Raw genomic sequence first — 24,289 nt, 5'->3', positions numbered from 1 at the left:
ATTAGAATACTCTTGTTTACTATCATAGTGATTTTCTGAAGATCTCTGTGCACATCTTTAGGGATAAATTCTACAGTATGTGAGGCTTTGCAACTTTGTTAAATATAGTTTGTTAAAGAATGCATTTTGCCAGTGAGAAGCTATTCTGAAAAAACCACCAACATATTAGATAATTATTTTTACTCAAAAACTTAGTTATGCAGGTTTAAAATTCTCTAAAAGGAAAACCAAAAAACAAAAGAAAACAAAGAAACCAACTCAGAAATCCAGAAAATCAAATAGCCTGGGAGTCTGCATTTAAATATAGCACTTAGGATATCATTATCTTTCATTTACTTTCTCCTTCTTACCCTTTTTCCAGCAGTTACAAATAAATGCAACCTTAAGAAAAAAAATGAATTGCAATTTTAAGCAGAAAGCATCAAATTATTTAATAAAAGCAATACCTCTTTTTTTTTTTTTTTTTTTTTTTAATGGATTTGTACCTCCATTTTCTGGTATTTCTTTCTGACATTAGCCTTCGGACTTTGACGCACTTAAGAGGGTAAAACACTGACTATACATTTTGCTGTACATACATTGGAAAAAAGTATTAGCTACTCTAGCATTTACTTAGTCTTTAGTGCAGTAGACTCCCTCTGAGAAGAGCCTTTGTTTATTGCCAGTAAATCATTGTTCTTGTTGGTGTGATGTCATTTTTATTGGAAGCACTAATTTTCTTGAGTTTTTTAAGACACTATTTCTTTACAGATGATCCATGATCCTTTAAAACAAAGGGTCATTAACTCAAGACTTTTCTGGTTTCCTGCAGTTTCTGCTGAACATGCTGTTAATTCTTACTCACGTCTTGAGTTAGGTGTATATATATATATTTAAAAGAATTCTTGTCCTCTATCACTATGAGCCATTTTCAAACATCCTGTCTTTTCCTAAAGTTCTCAGATCTGCTCTGTTCTTTCCCAAAATTAATTTTTCATGGAAATCCAAAATTATTTTCTTTTGCATGCTACCATCTAAAATAGAAACAGATTTTCAGAGTAGGAAATCACTAGTTGAGAAGATAGATGAGGGAGTTTTTCTTCCTAAATGTGCTATATGGAGTATCATGTGACTTTTATTTTATTGTGTTTCTTGTGTTTTTTTTAAATGGGATCTAAAATCAAGTTAACATATGAATATAAGAACAACATTCTAGTTCAGACCAAGAATCTATCTCTGTAGTGGAGACAGGTAAGTTTCCAGTAAGTAGACACTTGAGGAAGTGTAAGAACACAGCAAGAATATAGGATAATAACTCCAGGTATTTTCAGGTGAGGAGATTTCCTGAGTATTTTGCAGTCTCCCCTTGTCTCTTCTAAGTCAGTCATCTTCTGAACTCACAGAAGGCCTTCACATTCACAAAGTCTTTGGCAAAGAATTCTACAGTTCCACCTGCTGTGTGAAGAACCACCTCCTTTCCTAATGGTTCCCACTGCATATTTACTTGAATTTGGTTTTTTACTGCTATCCAGCACTTAGCTGTTGTTTTCACAGAACTGTTTATAGTAACTCCAAAGTGTTGATCCTGGGTGGTGATAGTCAGCTGCAAGCCCCTCTTTTTTATGTCATTTCACACCTACCTGTTTTGTCTGCCATTTCAATGTCCAGTTTGTAAGATCCTTAACAATCTGCCACCAGCCTTGGTATCTCGAATTACGTTGTATCATGAAGAACATGGTCGCCTCCCCGCCAACCTCCTTTCCAGGACATTCATAAAGATATTGAATAGCTCAGAACTGCAGTACAAATCTCCCTACACCACAGGAATTTATAGTTCACTCCTACTTTATGTTTCAGATCTCTTAACCAGATACATTTATCTATGAATGGATAAACGCACTGGTGTGATGGCTGCTTGTTTTCCGCAATGACAGTGAAGGCCCTTGTGGAAGGTCTTGGAAATCCACAGAGGCTTTATGAACTTAATCACTGTCATTTCCACACTTGTTGACTTTGTCAAAAAACTTCATTAGATTTCTGGGGCAAAATTCTTCACAGAAATCTGTGGACCTTATCTTCCCAAATATACACAGATAACCAATAATTTATGCTTTCTTATATTTTGCACTAATTTGCTTGGCATAGAAGTCAGACTTTCAGGTCTATATTTTCCCTGATCCCTCAGAATTTATTCTGAAAATCAGCATCACATCTGCCACCCTTCGGAATTCTTGTACTGAGTTATACATGACTGGTTACATGCTACTTTTAGCAATTTATCTATTTCACCACTGAATTCCATTTGAACTCTCAGATGAATACCACCTAGTCCTGGTCAGTTGCGACATTCATTTTGTATGTTTGTATATAATTACAGTGATTCAGTCTTACATAGATCATCTCTGAAGTACCTCCATCATCTAATCCAAGAAGGGATTCCAGATGCAAAACTGTTTCCTTTACAGTGAACATCACTTAAAAGAATATATTCAGCTTCTGCACAATGATTTTGTTCCAAGTGCTCCTTTATACCACAATATCCTTTATACTTCAGTATAGACTTCCTAGTTTACCTTTTGATCACAACGGATTGCAGCGAGGGTTTGAGAGGTGTTTGATTTCTTTGGCTATCTGACCCTAAAACTCTTTTTTGTCTGCCTAGCCATTAATATATTTTAAAAATAATTTTATCATTGGTAAGATGTTAATGTGTACTTGGTCGATTTTTTTTGTCTCGGTTTTTCTTCATAATCATATATCTTCTACTTATTTTTAGCACATGCTGAGGTTCCAAGTGATCAGGTGATTTCAGGAACTCAGACTATAGCAAACATCATGGAACTTGTGATAAATTCACATGAACAAACAAAAAGAATAAAGTGATGGCTTTTTAAAGATAACACATATGTATCCCTCATTAGTTCTAGTTCAAAATATGCACCATTAGTTTACAGTGCCATTGCAGATAGCATGAGCTAGGGGTGATTTTTCACTAAAACAGAATAGGATCTTCACACAAACAGTCTTCCCCATGGTCTATGAATGAGCATCTGAGATAATAGTATTTTCAAATATTCCACATAGAAACATCGATCTATGAGCAACCTAATAAAGTTATTGAAAAGTTGGTGTATGACCCAGATTTGGACTTTCATTCATTTTCAGACCTTTAAGCCTTACTGATCACAGACCTATATTTACTGCTTGGAAGTCAGTGATATTTGACTATAGCATGTTTGCGATCTTCCTACATATCAAATCATATGGAATATGTTTATGAAAAGTTTCATCTCATAGAAATAAATCTCCTTAAATACTCTATCTTGGCTTAGGTTTTTTTTTTCTTTGATTTTATATACAGCAATAATATTCAGTAGAATGATGCTAATTTCCATTTTGAGAATATGCTAATATAGGATTTTATATTTCAATAAAATTAGTTTTTCTAAATCACTGCAATGCTATCTATACAATATTTACATCTCTATTGAAGATAAGATAGCCTTAGCTACAGCGTAAGACTGCCTATGCATGTGGAAAGCTCCAGGTCAGCTGCTAATCATGGTTGGTAGCCCAAAAGTTGGATAGATTTCCCAATAATGCTATTTCTAGGCAGTATCACTTTCATAACTTGAAAGAAGAGGGTTGCTCCTGGCTAACTGGCAGGGCAGTTACATATTACTCCGATTTTGGCCATTTGTCACTGGCTCACAACTTCAAAGAAAGAAGAGTGCCATCAATGCATTTCAAATTCCCATTCCTTCCAATCTGTCTCATTTATCATTTGAATTCCACTGATGGGTGTCATTTTAGTCTTTGCCTTAAATTTTTTAGTGACAGCTGCAATGTGCACTATCCTAAGTACAAAGCGGAGTATCTCTTCACTAGCCATCTGGCAGTTGTGGGTTTTTTTTGTTGCTTTTTTTTTTCCCCCCTTTCGTGTTCCTTGTATCCTCTCTACTGTATCATTCTATTACACAGCACACGTCCATGTTCAATTTTTTCTTCCTGACCAAATTCTGACTCTATCCCTGGCATTTGCCTTGTAGTGAAGGCTGACAAAGTGATGACTGGATTTAAGTTGGTGAAAGTGCCAATCATAGTTTCAACTAACATTGATCCATGTCAAATAGCAAAATAATCTTATCACAAAAGTGATTTCTGATTATCTAGGCAAATACAAACTCTTTAAAAGTAAGTTATGTTCCTTCTAAAACATAATTCACAGTGAAATTTTAACTGGCTGATCAACCATTAATAAGTAATAAAGTTACAAAAAAATGTTTTAAAAATAAAATGACAAATAAAAATAAATAAAATAGAAATTATATAGTCAATTCCATTTTTCACACTTAAATGATGTACAGCAGACCCTCAATGGTATGTGAGAGTGTAACTGTAAATAATGAAGAAAGCAAGTGTGCATTACTCCCGCTCAGGTTCTAGCTGCTGTGCTTTACTTCCCAAAACCTTCAAAGAACAATGGGGAAAAATACAGCACAAATTTCCACAGATTATTCCTACCTAAAGCAGCAAAAGATCTCACTGATTTCTTCTGATTTAGTACTATGTTGTGTTATGTTACTATGGCAAGGTATGATACGGGCATTATCCTTCAGTGGAAGATATTCATCACGTTTCCATGAAGACTACATATAATAAAATTCTGGGCAGTGGGTTTTTTTTTTAAAACCATATATATTTATTTTGATCATTTCTTTTGAATCATGCCATATTTCAGAAAAAAATAAGTCTCAGGTCTAGCCAAGAACCTAACTCTTAACATTTCATCATGTTTACTTTAATGAGTGCATGAATAAAAAGACCATCTTTTAAAATGATTCAGAGATTATCAGAGACCTTTGCCTTCTACCTGTTAGAGTATATGTAGAATTATCTTCAGACTGACAGCATTCTAGTTACCTAAATGCAATTTGTGCACATGCATACATTAGAGAAAATTAAATACCATATGGTGCTGAGCCAGTCACAATTTGTACTGCTTGAAAATAGCACACTTTTGAAGTCTGATGACAAATTTTATGGGTTTTCTCTCTTGCTAATTTATGGAAAAATAGCTCTTAACCATTTATCCACAGAAGCACTGCCTAAGCTGTGGCTGTAAAAATTCACTGCAAAAAATATTTCTAAGTAAATGACTATCTATAAAACACAGAAGACCTAAGAAAAAAGGGTTTTCCTCTTCAAATACTTTTGAATTTCTTTTCATTCAGTGGCCTCTCTGGCTGAGGTTTTGTTTTCGCTGCTTATGAACAGCCTGAACAACGGAGGTAAAACGAGCAGTTCCTACTACCCCTCATATACAGTAACATCACTGTACTTCAGAGGCATTTACAGTCAAATTGATAACCTATTTCCTGTAAAATTTCAGGACAGTGATTATGGCTTCTACTGGGCAGCCAGTGCAGCCAGTTAGTGTTAGTTAAGGAATATCTTTAAGTGCTGGTAAAATATAAGGCATTAATGCAGCAGAGTTATTACTAACTCTGGGTAAAAAGGGGTCCTTAGCCATCTGTACGAACCTTTAGTGTAAACCTAAACCTTTAGTGTTCAGCCTGAGCAATGACTTTTTGTTTGCTGTGCATGAAAGCTTGTAAATTACTGAAGCAGCAAATAGAGCATTTAATCTTTGTGTTTCTGTAGCACATCCTTGCCCCATCTGAGACTGGAGGCACTGCAGAAGAGATGCTGGTATATGTGATAAGAAAACCTGGGGAGTTTATATTCTGTATCTCATTAGAAAGGCATAAAACTCATACAGTTTAGTGGCATTTCTCCCCGATCTGAGTCAGCTGTTCCAGGTCCTTGTGTAGATAAGGAAGAAGAAAGCTGGTATTCCTGTACCCATTTAATACATAGAGAAAGCAATGTACTGATTAATTGGTTAACTTGTCTGTGAGCACACAGGATCCTCCCCAGGGCTGGTAACTGAACCTCAGGTGTCCCAGGCTGCAGCTTGTTAAAAACAGCACTGCATATTTTACATTGTAAAGAGGCCAAAAATTCAACAACTGCTTCAGAAGACAGAGGAAATGGATTTTAATACCATTTAAAATGTTTTTTCCTCTCTCTCTCTCTAATGTTGATTAGAACTTCTCTTACTTCTCACATAGTCTTATGCTGTTGTTCATTAATGAATTATCGTTTGTGCTCCATTTGTGTTATAATGCTGCTCACTGTTTCCTACCTGCCCCTTGTGTAAGAAGAACATGGGGTGTACTGAAAAGACTCTTCTAAAAATGAATTGCAAATGTTTCAATATTTCTCAACTCTAAAAGCATGTATTTATGTTTATCTAGTAAGAAACTTTCCTTTTGCTTCTTTATGGACTCTATGAGACTTTTACCTCATTTTACACAGAGAAAATAGATAATTCAGTATTGATGGAAGTACTGTAATATGAAGTCTTGAACTTGAAGCTCCATATTTCTTTCTTTTGGACCATTTCAATAAAATTTAATATATAAGTTAATTAAAAATAAAAGCTGTTTCTGATAAATATAAGAACTTAAACTTCAAGCAAAGCATCCATTTATTTTAGTGAAACTTTTTTCTTGTGTAAATCCATATAAAGAAAATTTAGCTCATCAATTTCATGTAGTAATCCGCACAGAGCATAGTTTAAGAGACCCTCAAGAAGGCTACATTAAATAAGATAAGAGAATACATTAAAATACACTCCTTGGCACTACACATTTGTACAGTTTTGTATCATTCCTCTACTGCCTGGAACTTTCTGCCCTTTGGGCCTGGGAGATGCTCCCTCACTAAGGGTAAGATTGAGGCTCCTCTTCATGTTACCTTTAGCTGAACTCTAGTCCTTTTAAATCATACAATGCCTTGTCACATTTGTGCGAATAACATGCTTTGTAAATGAGATTGTATGGGTTTCTCATTGGAACTTTGCCATGACTATGTTTAATAGAAAGACTCACCACCTCTTGGGATACACAGGTGGTGTGAAAGATAAACATATTCCTAGTTTTGTGAAAACAGCTTACAAGAAGTCAGATCATTTAAAAATAGATTTATTTCATTAGGATGCAAGGACCAAGACTTGGAATCACTGAAGAATAAATTACCTATCTGTATCAAGAGGAGGTTATACCTACAAGTGAGCTTCTTAGAGCTCCCACAGCTGCCACGAAGTCTAAATTCTCTAGATACCCCACTCTCCACAAGCAGAGATTTCCAGGTACATGAAGGTCTGCCTCTGTATGCTTGAGATGGTCTACAGCTTAATAAAGATGTTCGGCTTACTGCTTAGCTTATTAATGAGGTTCATCAGGTTTTCTATCCATGGAATGAGACATTCTTAGCTAGTCAGAGGAGCCTTATATAAAACCTGAACATATGCTCTCTTTCTCCCTCGACCTGCATAAAACATAAATAAATAAGGGAAAAGGAGGCGAGAATGAGGATATATGTTCATATATTGTATAATGATATAAATTGCAGCAAGACTGGGGACCAGGTCTTCTCCAGTCCCCTCCATTTTTCTCTTTGTTGGTGAATTCCTCAATGAATTAGTCACCAAATCATTCTCATACGCTTTCTTTCTTAATACTGCAGTTCTCAAAGGAGAGACTCAGAGATGTCCAGCCTAGAAAACCTTTTATTATTTCCCTGAAGGGCATTCTCCCGTAAGATGAGGAACAGAGAATGGAAAAAACAGAAATAAGCCCTCCATAGCCTCCTGAGTGTGCTACTCTCTGAGCTAGTACATACATTAACTGTGTTCTTAATATGGGTCTGTCTTGGGTGTTTAAGTGCGTAAAGTTAAATCTAAAAGAACTTACATCTGATGAGTCAGTCACAATCGTGCTTCTGATTGCTAACTGCCCTCTCTGTATAGCATGAATCTCTGCAAAATAATTCAGATAGTTCTCTCAAGGGACTCTTCAACGACACATTTCCCATATGTTTTCTCCTACCCAAATATATCAATATTAACAATGAACACATGGTGTTAGCATAACACAGATTTGTAAATATTTATGGCTTGTCTATTAAGTAAATGAAATAATACATCAGTTTTGATAACCTATGTGTCTCAGATAATCTTTCTGTCATTTAAATGGTATCTACAAATATCTACAAACTTTCCAGGCTTTGTTCTATTGCACTTGCGTTAGGTGTGTGCGTGCCACAATATGGTGGGCCATCACCACCATTTCTTTTTCAATTTTTTATTTAATCTGTCAGTAATTCTTTTGCCAAGTCCTTTTTTTTTTTTTTTTTTTTTTTTGGCAGTGGGAATAAATATTGTATGGTTATTTTTCTGATAATGCTATCTACCTATAAAGATTAAAAAAAAAAAAAAAAAGTCAAGGACTAAAGCTTCATTCTCTGTTTGAAAGTACTAATATACTCATTTTTTGCTAGTACCTATTAAACATACACCAGTCTTCCAATTTTGAATAGACTGTTTTTATAAGAGATATAGCACTTTCCAATTCTGCTGCATTGTACACTATTTTATCTCCTATATAAAAAATGTCATCTATGCATTACTTTTAAAAATATTTGGTATCACCTGACTCCCTCAGAATTTTTTCTACGGTGGATGGTGCACAATTATGTATATTTTTCATTTATTTGAGGAAATTTATAAGTGAAGATGTCCATCTTTTTCCCTTGCAGGGTCCGACAAGTGTATTTAGCCTTAGCTTTTTTTACTTATTCTATAATCTACTACGAACAATGACCTTATCTTTCTTCTCTTTCATCTGAGAGCAAGGGGAACTTAACATTGGGCATAAGTTGCAAGCCAGTTGGTTTCTTTTGTCTCTATTCTGTTCACTTTTGTTATACTCTAAGTCCTGGTATTGGGTAAAGAGAAATTCATTGCATCTATCTATTGTTGGTCCAAATAATGTTTTAACAGCTAATAGCCCAAATCCTCTAATACAGAAAAGGCTCACCAGCTTAAGTTGTTATTAAAAAGAAAAAAAAATCCCTACTCCAAACCTTCCAAACACCTCCCTTTCTCCCTGGTGCTGTGATCACCTATCCAATGCCCCTCTAGGTCTTAAGCCCAGCAGTTCCAGGCTTCCTCAGAGACAACAGCGATGCGGTGCAGGTGAGCTGCAGCATCCAGAGCTCTTCCTCAGGAGCGCGATGGTGGCGATGTCTTCCTCCTCGGTCCTGGGACCTGCTTGATTCTACCTCCGTGCCGGTCGCTGCGCGGCGGGCGCCGGGCGGCGAGGGCGGAGCGCGGCCCGGCGGCGCCCCGGCTCCGCGCCCCGGGCTGCCGGCGGGGCCGCAGCGGCTCCCGGCCGCGGCTCGCCAGACCCTTGCGGCGGGCGGCGCGGGCAGAGCTCGAGCTCGCGCCGGGGGGCGGCGGGCGCTGGGCCGCGAGGCCGGCGCGGGAGCGAGCGCGGCCCGGCCCGGCCGCGGGGAGCCGCCCCGGCCCCGGCCCCGGCCCCGGCCCCGGCCCCGGCCCCGGCCCCGGCCCCGGCCCCGCCGCCTCCCGCGGAGCGGCGACAGGTCATGTTTACCCAGCATCATTATGAACTTCAGTCCCGGAAAATGTCCTCAGATGCTTCCTCTCTTCTTCTTCTTCTTCTTCTTCTTCTTCTTCTTCTTTTTTTTTTTTTTTTTTTTTTTTTTTTTTTTTGTCTTCTGCTTCTCCATGTCTACACTCTCTTGAAGAGATCAAGAGCTTGATAGAAAGGGACAGTCTAGTGTGTAAGAGGATTAGGGAGTATTTCCTTCAGCCTTTAATTTATACATGCTATTAGTTAACACACCAAACTCACCTGAACAGAAGGTTACCAGAAGGAGCCATTAACTTTGCCTGTTTTTCCTGTGTTCCTTGCATCTTCTTGATTGCTTATAGAAATGTCTTTTGGAAGTTCTGGCTTCATTCCTTTTTAAAATAGCTGTTTTCCTAAGTGTTTCTCTGTGATACTTCAGCCAGTTCTGGTGCAGCTGTCTGCCCTGATCATGTAAAGAGTTGTGCTGAGCTAACAGTGCTTGTGGACCTGCCTTGCTTATGCAATGCTCTCCACCAACTCTGATGACACATTCCAAGGTAATGTAACACACTCTTTTTTGATACATATATTTTTTTTTTCCAAATTGCCTTGGCCTATGTAATTTGCTGTAGTTTCTATGGCTTCATTTATGCTTCTTTACAAACTCACTGAGTTCCTTGCTTGACAAATTCAGCACACTTTGCCGAATGTTGGTGTTCAGGTTGTCTCCCTGACGTCGTGATCTCAAATGAGAGTTACAACTTAGTGTTTTATTACATGTACTCAACAAATTCTTAGCTACATTTCTATCCTTACATTCTCAAATCTGCAAGTCTGTCTTTTTGGCTTGTTAGTCACTGATCTTTTAAATTGTTTTACTTTCCCTTTTTAACCTTTTGTTTGAAATAAACAAATAATAATAGTAAAAAAGTACTTCCTCACAAAGACAGTAGATAAATTTTTCTTGGTTTTTTTTTGTTTTGTTTTTTTTTTTTTTTTGGTACAAACCATACACAGGCTTTTTATCTAATCATATTGACATGACTGCATCTTCAGATGTTTTATCACAAAGACTATCTAAAATTACAGCTGTCAGCTCTTCTTTTGCTTGCATGTTTTATTTCAGAGTGGTGTTTGGAAAGACAGAAATAGCTGTTACCTTAAGGCCCCTCTGTCTGGAAGAGCTGGTGAGGAGGTACTGAGAAGATGCTACCTGAACGGTAGCATTACTCCTGAGAGGGGAAGGCAGACCCACGTTCTTCCCAGCTCAGTGGCTTTATACTGGTGTAACTGCGTTTATCTCAGCTGCAGTCGCAAGCTGCAGAGCTCCGTAGTGTACGGTGCAGAAATGACATCCTGTCAGGAGGGGGAGTGGAAGATGACAAGCAAGCTAGGAAAAGACTCTACAGACAAAGTGGAAGTATGTTATCTTTTTAAAGTATACAGCAGTTACCAAAGTGCCAGTTAAATAATATGCCATAATTATCAAAAGGGTTAGCATTCAACCATACATTCAGCATATGTCTCAGTGGCTGTGAACATTGTTGGCAGCGTATATTGACAGGCGAAGTCAAAGCTTTCCATTGAAGTGAGGAGACAGGGAAAACAAAGTGATTCTTAATCCCCATACAGCTTTTGTGATTTGGATGAACTTAATTCCGCCTCTCTCTCTCACACACACTAAGCTTCTCTTTTCCGAATCAGAATATAAGGTTGCTTACTCATCCTTGGTTTCTAAGAGTCTAGTGCCTGGGTCTCTCAAGGCATGTTTTCATAGAGGGGTATGTGCAGCAGGTTAAGCCCCACACACCTGAATTTCATGATCTCTTTTTGTCTGTCACTTTCAGCATTCTTCATTCAGAAACTGGTTGTAATGTTTCGCAGGCATTCATCCCCTGCTCTGAACACTGTCCCCTTGGTAATCTATATGGCACTTACGCAAGCAGCAGACTGAGTTGTGAGCATAGTTTGTATCTCCATTAAGAAATACAGTTTGCTATTCCTGGTCAAGGTGATCATAGTCCTTCTAAAAGACTTTACAGAGGGAAAAAGTATCATCTAGCAAATTTGAAGGCAGATCATTTGCTAGAGTATGCATTTTTAGAAGCTTAGGTATGAAGTCTTAGCCTCATTCCATAAATTACAATGCAGAATGTCCTCTGTGTCTCAAAATTGTACCTTTTATTTGGGGTCAATATTTCAATAGGACTTTACAGAAAATATATCTTTGACACACAACTTTATTTTCTATTTTTTTTTTATTTTAAAAGATAGAGACATCCAGTAGTTAGCCCCAAATTGGTAAATACTCAAGGATTGCAGATTGGGGCAGTAGGTCTAGTAGACATTTGAAAATCATAATACAGTAATAGTTTGCACTGTACTTGGAGCTATAACAATCACAAAGAGTAGCAATTATAATAATGCCTATGGAAAGTCAATCTTTTCAGTCTTAGAAAAAAGAAGAATCACTTCACTGTCATTATGAAGCAATTCACTAGAGTCATAGAGACTGAGGTGTTACAAAAAGGAATTATAGAAATTGTGTTAGTAGTACTCATAGTACAGCCATGTCTGAAATCAGCTCTGAAAGAGAAGGTTAGGAAGTGATGAAAGAGTGGATTTATTTTAAGAGCAATAATTATTTGAAGCTCCCACCTAGTGGAAACATATTTTGTTCTTATAAAAATGATAGCGCTACATATTGTTGCAGGTAGAAAAGTTGAGACAGAATAATGTTAGAGATCTTCCATTTTCCATCTTTTTGGGGCTGACTTCTGAAGAGTGGCAAATTATTTTAAATAACTCTTGCAGTTTTTAATGAGTTTGAGTATGAAAGCTGTAAGATTTTCATTTTGATATGAACTAATATCAAATTTTATAATATTACATTTAGCAAAATAAATTAGGAAGCTGCAGAAGGCCCAGAATGGGTTCTTCCTCAGACTTATTTGGAAAAAAATTGTTCCATTCAATTGTAGCATTATTTTCAGTCTTTTCACAAGCAGGCTAAAAGGAAAAGAGAGTGATTTAATTTCTTCACACAGAACAGTAATCCAGAACCAGAAATACTGGCTGCTATAAGAGACACTCTGAAAAAATTAATCGAGTTCACTGATGAATTAGCAAAGGCATAGCCCACCTAACCTGTAGGCACACAAAGCTCAGGACAAACAGCTGTTTTGACATTTCTAGCCGGGAATCCTGCCCTCCGCAAACATATTTGATGCTCAAACATGGTCTCTCTTGGCTGCTTGTGCTTGTCCCCATCTGTCAGGATGGCACGGTGCCCACACACAAGGTGGTATGTCAGCTTCGCTAGGGCATAGGTGCCAAGTAAATTCTGCTGTTCGCAGAGCTTTGCATGTGCTGCTACTGCAGTAGGAAGTCTCTGCTCTGTCACAGCAAGGCTGCCTCTCAACATGACTCCCCACACTTGATTACACCTGTTGACATGTAGGTATCTAAAGAAGAATACTTAAATAGCACAAGGAAGAAACGTGGGTTCTCAGGAACAGTTTTAAGAATCTGTTTTGCACATACACTAAAAATCTATTACTGCCTTCTTTTCCCCCCCCTTTTTTTTATCTGAAATAAATGATCAGTCAGTGCATAATCTGTATGAAGGAAGATCTGAAGTTGGAGAAAAAGAGCCTTCAAAGCCATGACCCCACATGAAGAGCCTGTCTTTCAGTGTGGTGTAACAATAAACATGTTTATAGGATACAGATCATCTCCTGATTCATCTCTCCAATCTGGAAAGAAGTATCTTGGCGTAAATTATTTCATCACTATTAACACCTTCCATTCCTTACTCTTCTTCCTCCCCCTGCCCCAACCCCCCAAAAGGAAGAATACTAGTTATCAGTATGAACACAGTCAAAAAAGAAAATACAATAGAAGCTGGATCGAGGAAATAGATACCTGATGCTTCTGTCTGATTGATTTTGCATGATTAGCTGCATTTGCACAGTGGAATAATCCTTGCTTAGAACTACAACATCAGAGAAAAAGCCAGTTATTTAAACTGTGTATTATGCTTGGCCATTTGTGCAGGCAGCCTATGTATTTGAGTAAGCATAGGGATAGTTTTTTTTTTTTTTTTTTAGCAACAACAGACATAAATCTCTCATCTTTGAAGATGAGAAAACTGGGAGGCTGCGGAGGTACAATCATACCTTCATCTTACAATGGTCTACGTAGCTGGTCTGGTTGGCTATGGGTGAAGAAGGTCACACTGCCTGGGGGGAACTCAGTTAAGCTGAGTTCTGTTTATTATTAAAACTATTTTCTTTGATGAAAAATCTGAATGAACAAACTAGACTCTCAAAGGACAACTGTCTTTCAAAAATACTTCCTCATTTGCACATGTCTAGTTATTTGTAGCAGACAGAAGCAGAAGACTTCATTGCTCCTTTTATATCTTGTGGATTTTAAATTTCACAGGAATGTTTCCTGTAACAACGATGAGACTTTTAGCAACCTTACCAGCTGCTCAAAATTCCTGCTTGTCTTTTCTTTTCATCTCTTACTGCAATATAACTACGCTGTTTTATGTGTGAATCATCCCTGTATATTTCAATCTTTTCAATTTCTTCATTTCATTGAAAAACTCATAAGCCCTGCATTTTCAGCTATATTTACTCTTTCTTTAGTTAAAAAAAAATTTTTCTTACTGTGTTTTAAAATCTTTCAATGTCCTGATTAGTCATAAATGTCTGAAAGGGCTCTTTTAAAAGCTAAAAATAATTCTAAATTGTTAGAGATCTTCCAGAAGCATACCTTTCCTTCCTTGTCTATTTTTATTTTGTCTACCCACTGAGTGTACTCAGATATGTAAGATCAGTAACTAAAAATGATTTAATCTAGCAGAATGTTATACAAAATCACTTTTTATTGAACTTGTTCCTTCCCTTATCATTAACATTATCCCTTACTCTGCTTTTCTCACCAGCATCTTTTTTAATTGGTATGTCCTGTTTTTTCCTCCATTTTCATGATTACTATTGCATATTTTCTTAGGCTCTATTTAGATTGCAGCAGAAGTATCCCAAAGACATTTTGCTAAATTTATTCACAGTCTTCTGGATTGTGCTGGTGTTTACCTATTCTCTCTCTCTCTCTCTCCCTCTCTCTCTCTCTTTTTTTTTTTTTTAATTTTTTCGCCCTAGTAAGTTGTTCCCTCTAGCACTATAGCATATTATTCTAACTACATAGTCTATCATGCTTCCTCACCTACCCTACCACTCTATCTCTTAATGCCTTTGACAAATTATCACCATTATTTCTCTTCTTTCCTTTCTAACTGTTCTTGTGCCATTCATCACCCACGACATTAAATAACTGCTCCTCTATCAAAATAATATACCTACATTATCCAGCCAAGTGAATATTCAAGTATTTTCTAATAGAGATGGTCTGAGACTGACACATCTGTCCCATGTGACTATCCACAGATAAATGTATGAATTCAGCTCTTACTTAAAAAAAAATAAAAAAAAAGGATGTTGGGGTTTCCTGTTTAAATCATCCCTGAAATGATTTAATTTTTCCATGAATGACAATGAAAAGATGATTTAAGGGAGAAACTTCATCATGGAAAATGTCACTGATATCAAATATTAAAGACATTTTAATTCAGTAGTTTTTCTTATGAAAGACTTACTTAACTTTTTCACTTATTTTGTGTAGATCATAAAAATTGAATATTAGAAAGGTTTGACCCACTGTAAGTAATACTACTTTACAAAATTGATCCATCTCCTTTAAGGCAAATCCACTCCTTGTATCTAAAAGAGAACTCACTAACATGAAGTATTTCACTGCAAGTTATAATTCTAATGGTTCATATTGGAATTCAGCTGCAATTGGGGAAAAAAAAAACTCAACTCTTCTTAAGCTAAAAACATTGACAAAAGCCATGTAGACATTTTGAATTGGGAAAAATGAAACAAACAAACAAAAAATCCCCCACATTTTATTCTTTTATGATTATAAACTTTGTTGATGGAATTTCAGTGAAAGTAAAATACATGACGTCATTCATGTTAATAGAGACTGAAACTCTAATTTTCTAGATCAAAATATCTTGTAATTGCATTGAAACGATGATGTTATATATTTAGCCCTTTTAATAAGAAAATAAGTTGAGCTGTTAGTACTAAAAGAAGAAACAGTCTTCTTTATTAAGGAAACAATATTTTAGGCTAATATTAAAAAAGACTGTACCAAGGTAATAGACCAGATGAAAAAGATGAATAAGCTTTTATGACATTCGCACTGAGATTCCTAAAGATTAGAAGTCCCGTTATGTTCTCTTTTACTGACATGGAATCCAACTGACTTGGATAAAGCAGAGAAGTGGTGGAATATCCACAAGAATTCCTTATGCCAGATCAACAGTCTGAATTCTTAGGCATTTGTATAAGCTAAAGAATTTTGTCCTCTGTTGACTCAGGAGCACAGAGTCAATGGGAAGTTCCCATGTTGAGACTATCATTACAGGATTTAGGCATTCTCAGAAATGCTCCATTCAGGCTGAGGACAGAGCTGAGTGTACTTTTTCTACCTGTGTTAAGTGATAGAATAATTTGCTTAGTGAAAGCTGAAACAGCTACCTACAGAAGTGTGTTTCAGATGTGGATCCCACATTCATAGATACTTTTCTACAGCCCTGAATATGGGCTTCCTCCATGAACACAGTATTTCTCATGGATTTGTCAAGGACTGGTTATCTGCCCAACCTCATTTTAGGCAGACAATTGTTTACATTACTTAGAGCATATTTGCTTTACTTAGGCTTCTGGTTGCACAAAGTCTTAGTTGGTTTATTTTAATGGTGACTTCCAGTTGTGTTAGTCATTTATTGTCTGTAATTCTAACTTCTCACTTTTCTACAAAATCAACCTTTAGCCTGTGCCAAGACCTAACAACCATTTCTAGGGATAACAGTAACCTTCCTTTGCCCTATATGGGTTTTAGCCTCGTCAGTTTTTAAATTTACTGCCTCTTTATGATGATGTAATTCAAATTCAATCTTAAGCACTCCTTTTGGGTGTCATTATCTGTATTTCCTGTGGAAACAGTCATTCATTATTAATTACTTTGTTCACCTCAATTAATAAAAACCAAATCTCCCACCTGCTAAAAATATAAAAAGAGCGCATGTCACTCATCTATTTTTATTTATTTGTTGTCTGTTCATTTGTTTTCATGGCTTTCTGTTTGGCTGTAAGAGAAAGGTCCTCTGGAAAAGGATGATGCTTTTATTTCTGCTAGTCATTGCTATTAAAAGCAATCTTTATACCACACTGAGTTTTCATGTTTCTCTAAACAATATTGCACCTGATGACATGGAGAAATGTGGCTATGATCAAAGCCTCTCTCTTTTCCTTGGCCACTGTTAGTAGAGACATGCCAATCTCTGGAAGCTGCATGAGTGATCTATGATTATGGTAATTTTTCTCCAAACAAATGTAAATGGAATGGCATTAATCCAAAAAATAGAGCTGCATGACTTTTGCTGTTTGCAATTGTTGTTCTCTAGAAGCAAAAGATGAGTTTTCTTTCTCATCTTCATATGTGTGAAACGAGATTCCAATTAGTGGTGCATCACTGTGTGAGAAGTGAAGAAACAATTCACAGATACACATGTATTGTGCATGTACACATTTATTATGCCTATGTGAGAAGGCAGAGAAGGGCATAGCTTAAGGCGATAGCCAGGTCTTCTGCAGCTAATTGTCCATGCCATCTGTCAGGAGAGAGCTGCAGGACCCCATTTTACTTGCCGTCTAGGTGGATTCCACCAACACAGACATTCAGTCATATTGGTCAACTCTGCTTGCATAACCCACTCTGCTACAGCTACCTCTGGCTAGAAAGGAGTAGCATGTTTCCCCCCATTCCTGCAGTGCTTCACTCACCACGTCCCTTCTTCTCCCCTCCCACCTTGCTCAAAGCTATTCCCTGCACCAGAGCTATTCTCTTTCTCCTTTCTCTCCCAAATGACTTATTTTGCTTCTCACACCAAACATATTTTGCATCATTCAGAAAGCATGTGTACTAAAAATCAATCTAAAGAAACAATTTCCTCTGCTATTTAAACATTTCTGAAGGAGACCTTGAGTATTTGACATTTGGGGTTTACAGTCTCATATACCACAGATCTCTTGCTTTTAAGGGAAGTATCCCTTTTAACTCGGTGGTGTCCCTCAACTAAGAAATTAGATCTGAGAAAAACAAACCATCCATGCTTTCCTTTTTGCAATACGCAACTCCTTTTCAAAGCATCTGGCACATCTACATGGACAGATGCAGACAGACACAAATTCATTCTGCCCACCCTAAAAGCTGTCTGGCTTTGCTCCAGCTCCCATCCAAAAGCCATGTGGCTATGATAGAGCATCACTGAGCCTGGACTAATAAACCCTACCTCTCAGGAGCTAAACGCAACATCATGCAGCTAATGCAGCTCTGCAGCTTCTGGCTAGGAGGACACGGCTGGCTGTTGGATTGCTCAGAGCATAGGCAGAACAGATTCAGGTCTGTCTGCACTTGTCCTCAGAGCTTTCTTTCATGTTTCTCTTAGATTCCATTTTCCCCAATACCCCATCCAAATAAATTCTACTGCTTAACCTCTGGCACACCTTCATTCACTGCGTCTGGTGAACACTCATACCTCATACACTCTTGTTTACATTCCTAGCATGAAAACTTTTGAAGCTGATTCTTATTCCAATTGCATCTTTACAGTCACTGCCATTACACAAGTAATATACATGAGCACAAATTTGTCTAGCTGTGCAAATAAAAAAGCTTTAAAAATGGAATGAGGAAGGAGAAAATAGAGGATTTTGGTATTTAATTCTGATCTTCCTAAGCATTTATTTTTTGAAATTTAAGTTGTTAAATGTCTCACACATCTTCTCCAAATTCTCTTATGTATTACTGTTCTAACTCCTCACTGTGGGGCTAGAGGAGTAGCAGGGAAATGGAAGAGGCAAGAAATTGGAGGAGATGCTAATGACTGACAGATATTTTGTGTAGTTAGCAATTCGAAAAGCCCACACTTGGGAGGAGGGGTGAGAAGTTCTTAGAGTTATTTTATACTTTTGTTTTGGACATGTAAGCTCTCATAGGTGTTACTACTGGAGATAAATATATATTGAGGCTTTCAAAATAGATATTTCCAGATAGAATTTTCTGGATTTATAATCTCAACACAATTTAACATCTTCACCAGTACGGGGAACCACTTCAGTAGCTTCAGTAAATTTTGCTGATCATAGAAAGCTTGACAAAGTGACAGCAGCATTTTCTAATTGATTTAAGAGCCATGTGCGCTCTCACAGCTATTGTTTGATGTCATTGTTGTACTTCCTAAACAGTTATTTCTTATATCAATAGAGCTTAAAATACTATCTTAAGTCAGGATGCAAACTTAACTGATGTTTATTGCTATATGATTTCAGGATTTATTTTTTTTTTTTTTCACTTTAGCCACTTCTGGAATGCTATGAAAAGAAAAATGGGGTTAGATCTTGCTTGTTAATTTTCTTGCTTTCATTAATTTTTGAACAGCAGAGATAAAAGAGACTTACTCTCAGAGAAGAAAAATAATATGGCTGGAGACAGACGTGTTCAGATATATAAATTTTTACATTACTAGTAAGTAACTAAGCATGAAATGGTTTGATATTTTATGTAGTTTGTGTGACTATGGATAGTAAGGCCAAATGTCTACAGCCTTTTACCACTACTGAGGCCCTCTCCCAAATCTCTTCAAGCTGGCGTCTGGAAAAATCTTTCATGTGCTGCTAAAAAGTCATAGACTTAGAACCAAATTCTTCTATCTTTCCAGCATGTGCTCGGCAAAGGTCAGCAGACTGCCTGGGTACCAGCTCAGTGCTGGTATACTTCAAACAGACTGAAAGCTGCTGTAACTTACTACTGCCTGCTGAGACACAGATGGACCGTGAAGACATGCTGGACATCCTGTCCTTTCACTATGCAGTTGTTTAAGAAAGGGAAATGCTTTTTTGTTTTACAGAAGCTCCAGTTTCTTAGTAGTTGTTTGCCTTTTATCTCTCTAATACAATATGTGTAACTAAGACAGAAAGCTTAAGTTTGATACAAAGCTCTTTGCAAGCTCTTCTCCAAGCCTTATAAGCTACTTTATCTATTTAGCATGGTAAAATACAATTTAAGCTCTTACATTTTTCCAGCAGTAATTTCTTAGCATTGTTTTTTCACTTTCATTGAGTTCTTTGCTTCTGTTCACAGCCCCATATCTGTAACCAGAGCTGTTATGTTCTTCCACACCTAAAGGGCACCTGTAGACAACATTGTCATTCTGAATGACTTTTATTATAGAATAAAAGAAACAATAAAATAAGAAATAAATCAAGCAAAGACTCCCTCAAGGGCAGAGTGTATATTTCTTCTCTCATATATCACAGCAGACCTGCGAATATAGCTGATTCATAGAAAAAATAGTATGTGGAAAACAAATCCATTTAGGCTTACCTAAAGCTGTTTTTTCCCCCCATAAATGTTTGAGATTTCTAAGTGATGCATGAGACGCTATACAAGAAATTAGGTGGACTCACCTTAGATTGTTACATACTATTATATATATGATCAGCTATGAATTCCTTAATAAATATTTAGAAAACTAAACTTGAAAGTTAAGTGCTTCTTCTCTGATTTGTAATCACTGCAAACCCTGAAGTGTTTATGCAGATAGATAACAAGGTTAAAAAAATATAGTGTAAGTTCAGAAACTAATGTCCTCGTAGATTTGCTCTAAGGGAGAAAAAAGATTTTTTTTTTTTTTCCTAGTCTCCATAAGTACATAGATACCTCAGATCTGCAAATTCACATTTCTACATCTTCATTCTTTAAAAAAGTTAAACATGCTTAAACAACCAAATATTTTCAAGATTTGTTTAGTGCAAGTAAGTTCAAAGATTTGTATTACCTTTTGACACTGTGCTTGATAGAGAAGCCATTTGATATATAAGAAATTACAATATTAAAACATACAATACAATAAATAAATAAATAAATAAAATATTTAAGATTTACCAAAAATAATAAGAAATGATAATCATATACACAATACCAGAGTGAATTAAACAAGGAAATTCTAAAAGCTCTCAGTACTAACTCCAAAGCCTTTATAAATGAAGCAGAGAAAAAACAGGGGAGTAAGACAAACTGTAAGAATTTCTGTGAAGGATAGCCTGGATAGAAAACAATTCTGATGAGCTTCCTAGTATATTTCTCTTTTGCCAGCAGTAATATTACATTGGATTATCTGATAAATTGATAAAAAAAATATTGTGAATAAATCTGATAAAATTAAGAAATTAAAAAAGAAAAAAGGAATATTCGGAGAACAAGGATAAAACAAATATCAGAGAAATTCAAAAATTGTTTATTCAGACAATAGAAGTTACCCTTTAAATGGCAAGAGAATTATAAGGCTTTGAAGAATTTTCTCATACCTAGAAAGACAGACCCAGACACAACTGTTGAGAGCCCATCAGGGTCAAAGAAAGACCTTAATGAAACTCTAAGAGTTCAGTGAAGAAGAGCTTGCAGGAATGAACCCAAATTTCATTTTCAGCAGCTGTAAAACTTATAAAGAATATTCAGTTTTTGGAGTTGGAGGCAATTATGGGACCATTTGAGTGATCAGCAGCAAGGACTCCTGAGAAAGAGAATCAGCCATTTCCATGCAGATGTTTCATGACATTCTTCCATGAAGGCATTGCTCCCACAGACCTGAACAGTTTATTCTTGTTGAAAGATAGTTTTGTTTTGCCAGAATTTTCCTTTTAGCACTGAGGATGGGATGTGCTCAGCAATCTCCTCTCTAGATACTGAATACTGACCATGACTTAGCTTGGCATTGTGTAGATATAACCTAGGTTGTAAAATGCAAGGAGAAGGTAAAAGTCTAGCTAACCCAAAAAGTGATAACTAGAAAAAAAAGCAGAGGCATCCTATGAGGGGGCTCTGAGTGAAGACATACAGACTGCTCAACTGCAGTCAAGAAGAAGAAATAACAGCTGTACTTGAATCCTTCTAAGTGGCAACATTAAGAATTTGTAAAGGAGAAGCATCTGGAAAATAAGCAGCTGTTTTAGGGCAAATAAATTGACGGGACACGTATGAAGAGACATCTGAATCACTGTACTCTAGCTTTTATCCAAAAATCTCAGAGCACGTCAGACTTCATTTACTCTTTGAACTAAAATGTAAGACCCTAAATAAAATATTTTGACATATTCTACAGTAAAATGAAGAAGTCTGAATAAATATTAAAACTATTTTTAACAAAATCCTCAATCTGTTCAGAAGTCAGATTCAATATGGATTCAAACATAGAAACATAGAAACCAGCCTGTATTTCTAACGTCTAACATGTATTAATTATTTCTGGTTTTTATATCCATCCTTTAATCTCCATTATAATAATTAAAAGTGCATTGAATTACACTGCATTGTGTGAAGTTACATAAAAGAAAAATCTCAACAAAAGAGAGCCTTTTAAATGATGCCACTACTAAATGTGATTAAAGTGTGATTTCTTCCATCAGGACAGATGAAGAGTGGTAAATTACCCTCAGCACTTGCAAATTGAACAGAAAACCCTGCTTATTGACCAGCTAAATTGTTTTAGAGCAGACTGATACATCTCAGTTATTTATGTGGATAAATATCAGGAGAATAAGCCTCTCATTTACAAGAACTCCCAAGCTGTAACTGCCTAGAACACAGAAAATAATCACGATATCAGTTCACTACTTAACAGCTCATAGATTAGATACAAACATATCTCTGGACAGTATAGCCAATAACATGTGGCTCATAATGTGTAAGATAAAAGTGATTTCTAAACTTCAGGTCAGACTCTTCCACGGGAAAGTGACTGAACATGAAAAATTATGAGCTGTCCTTTTGTGAGGCATGCTAGGTAATATTATAAAACTATTTTTAAGAACTAAGAAGGTATTTTGAATCATAATTTTCACAGGAAAGGAGCAGCAACCTTGGTCTTCTTTTAAAAGAAGAAAAATCAAGCTTATGACATTTCCGATTAGCACACTGGAAAGCTAATCCTGCCTGCGTCGCGACATAGTACTAGACATTCATAGCACATAAGAAAACTCATTCTACCATCTGCTACAAAGCTTATCAAGTTTAGAATGTTATTGTATTATTAGCCAATCTATTAAAGAAATTGCTGTAGTACAGCAAAGAGAAAAATGATTAATTTTAAAGCTATATTTTGTGATTTAAACCAGAGTAGCAGTTGAGTTTTGTTTGAAATTGTAACTTAAATGATTCTTTTTCTAATTAAAATATCTGTATGAAGTGCATAAACGGTATCTCGAACATATCTGAAGCATTTTATTACTCAGAAAATATTTAGATTCATAGCTTTGATGACAAAGGTCTTCATCCAGTACAAAAATGAGTGGATGGATGGATGGACGGATGGATGGAATGAAACATTTAGCCTTGATCCGCTGCCTGACTGTAGTTACCCTACCTGCCTCCAAATGACTGATTGCTAGAGCAGTTGTGGAAGATGATAAATGGCAAGGCTGTTTTGGAAGCAGTCCTCTGCAGACTCCAGCACAAGGGTCCCAGTATGAATGGTCCAGCTGCCTGGCCCAGAGATCCGTGCTGTTTGATAGGGGGCTGTATCTGAAAGCACTACAAGAATTTTAAGGAAGCATAGTACCCCATCAGACAGTCCAGTGAGGTTGTCATAACCTCTGAAGAGCACCAGGACATTCTAAGCTGTACTGAGACCACCTTCCACCTCCAAAATTATCTGAGCTTGGAAAACCACCAAGATATGCTAAAACTCAGGTTTCTTAACTCTCTCAGGTTCCTGTATAAGCATAACAACCTCAGTGCTTCCTGTAAAGACTTTATGATAATGTCTGCCACTTTTGGAGCTCTATTTAGTACAATATTTGTGATACTAAGACACATAAGTTATGTACAGATAATAAACACTGGTGTGTGCTGAATAGGTTACTGTGTTTCTATTAGTTATTAAGATGTCTAGTGTATTATATTGGCATTATCAGACAAATAGTGACCCAATAAGCCTGCACAGGGACCTTTCCTAAGAAGCAGGTGATTCAAAGTGTCTAACTGTTTAAACTCTGGCCTTTTTTTCTGCTGAGCCCAAGGAACGTTTTCTAACAGAAATAAATTATGAGAGAGATGAATTTTTGTGAAACAGCCATTTCAGGTACACAGGTATATTATTTCAGGTATAAAGACACAAATTCTCTTTAGATAGAAGTGGTCTTTGGTCTTAATATCAAAAGAATTGATTCCCCTCACTCCCCCCGAAGTATATGAGAAACAATTTTGTAAGAACTTTTTAGAAAGAGTTCACTTAAAAATGTTTACTATTTTACCTTTGCTGCAGAAAGGAACTTTTGTCACATTCCTACCTGACAATCCCTGGGGATGTGAACAATCATTTTGACAGAAGGTTATCAGGGATGGGATTCATCTTGCATAAGTGCAGGCATCCAAAAGTAGGGCAGCTAATCTAAGCTAGCTGTCTGGCTCCCTTAGACAGGAATAGAGAGTGCACAAAGTGTACTTTGTCCCATCTATCTCTCAGATACTATTTTGGAATGAAGCAAACCATCCACTGGCAATGAATGGTTTCTTTGGATATCCAGCTGAGGGAGTAGAGATTATGAGTTAAGACAGCTGAAGTTACCTGAGATCAGTCTCACTGCAAATGTATTAAATGCCATACAAGA

The sequence above is a fragment of the Rhea pennata genome, chromosome 1, assembly GCF_028389875.1.
Source record: "Rhea pennata isolate bPtePen1 chromosome 1, bPtePen1.pri, whole genome shotgun sequence".
In the NCBI taxonomy this organism is placed as follows: Eukaryota; Metazoa; Chordata; class Aves; order Rheiformes; family Rheidae; genus Rhea; species Rhea pennata.
This window is presented reverse-complemented; position numbering follows the sequence as displayed.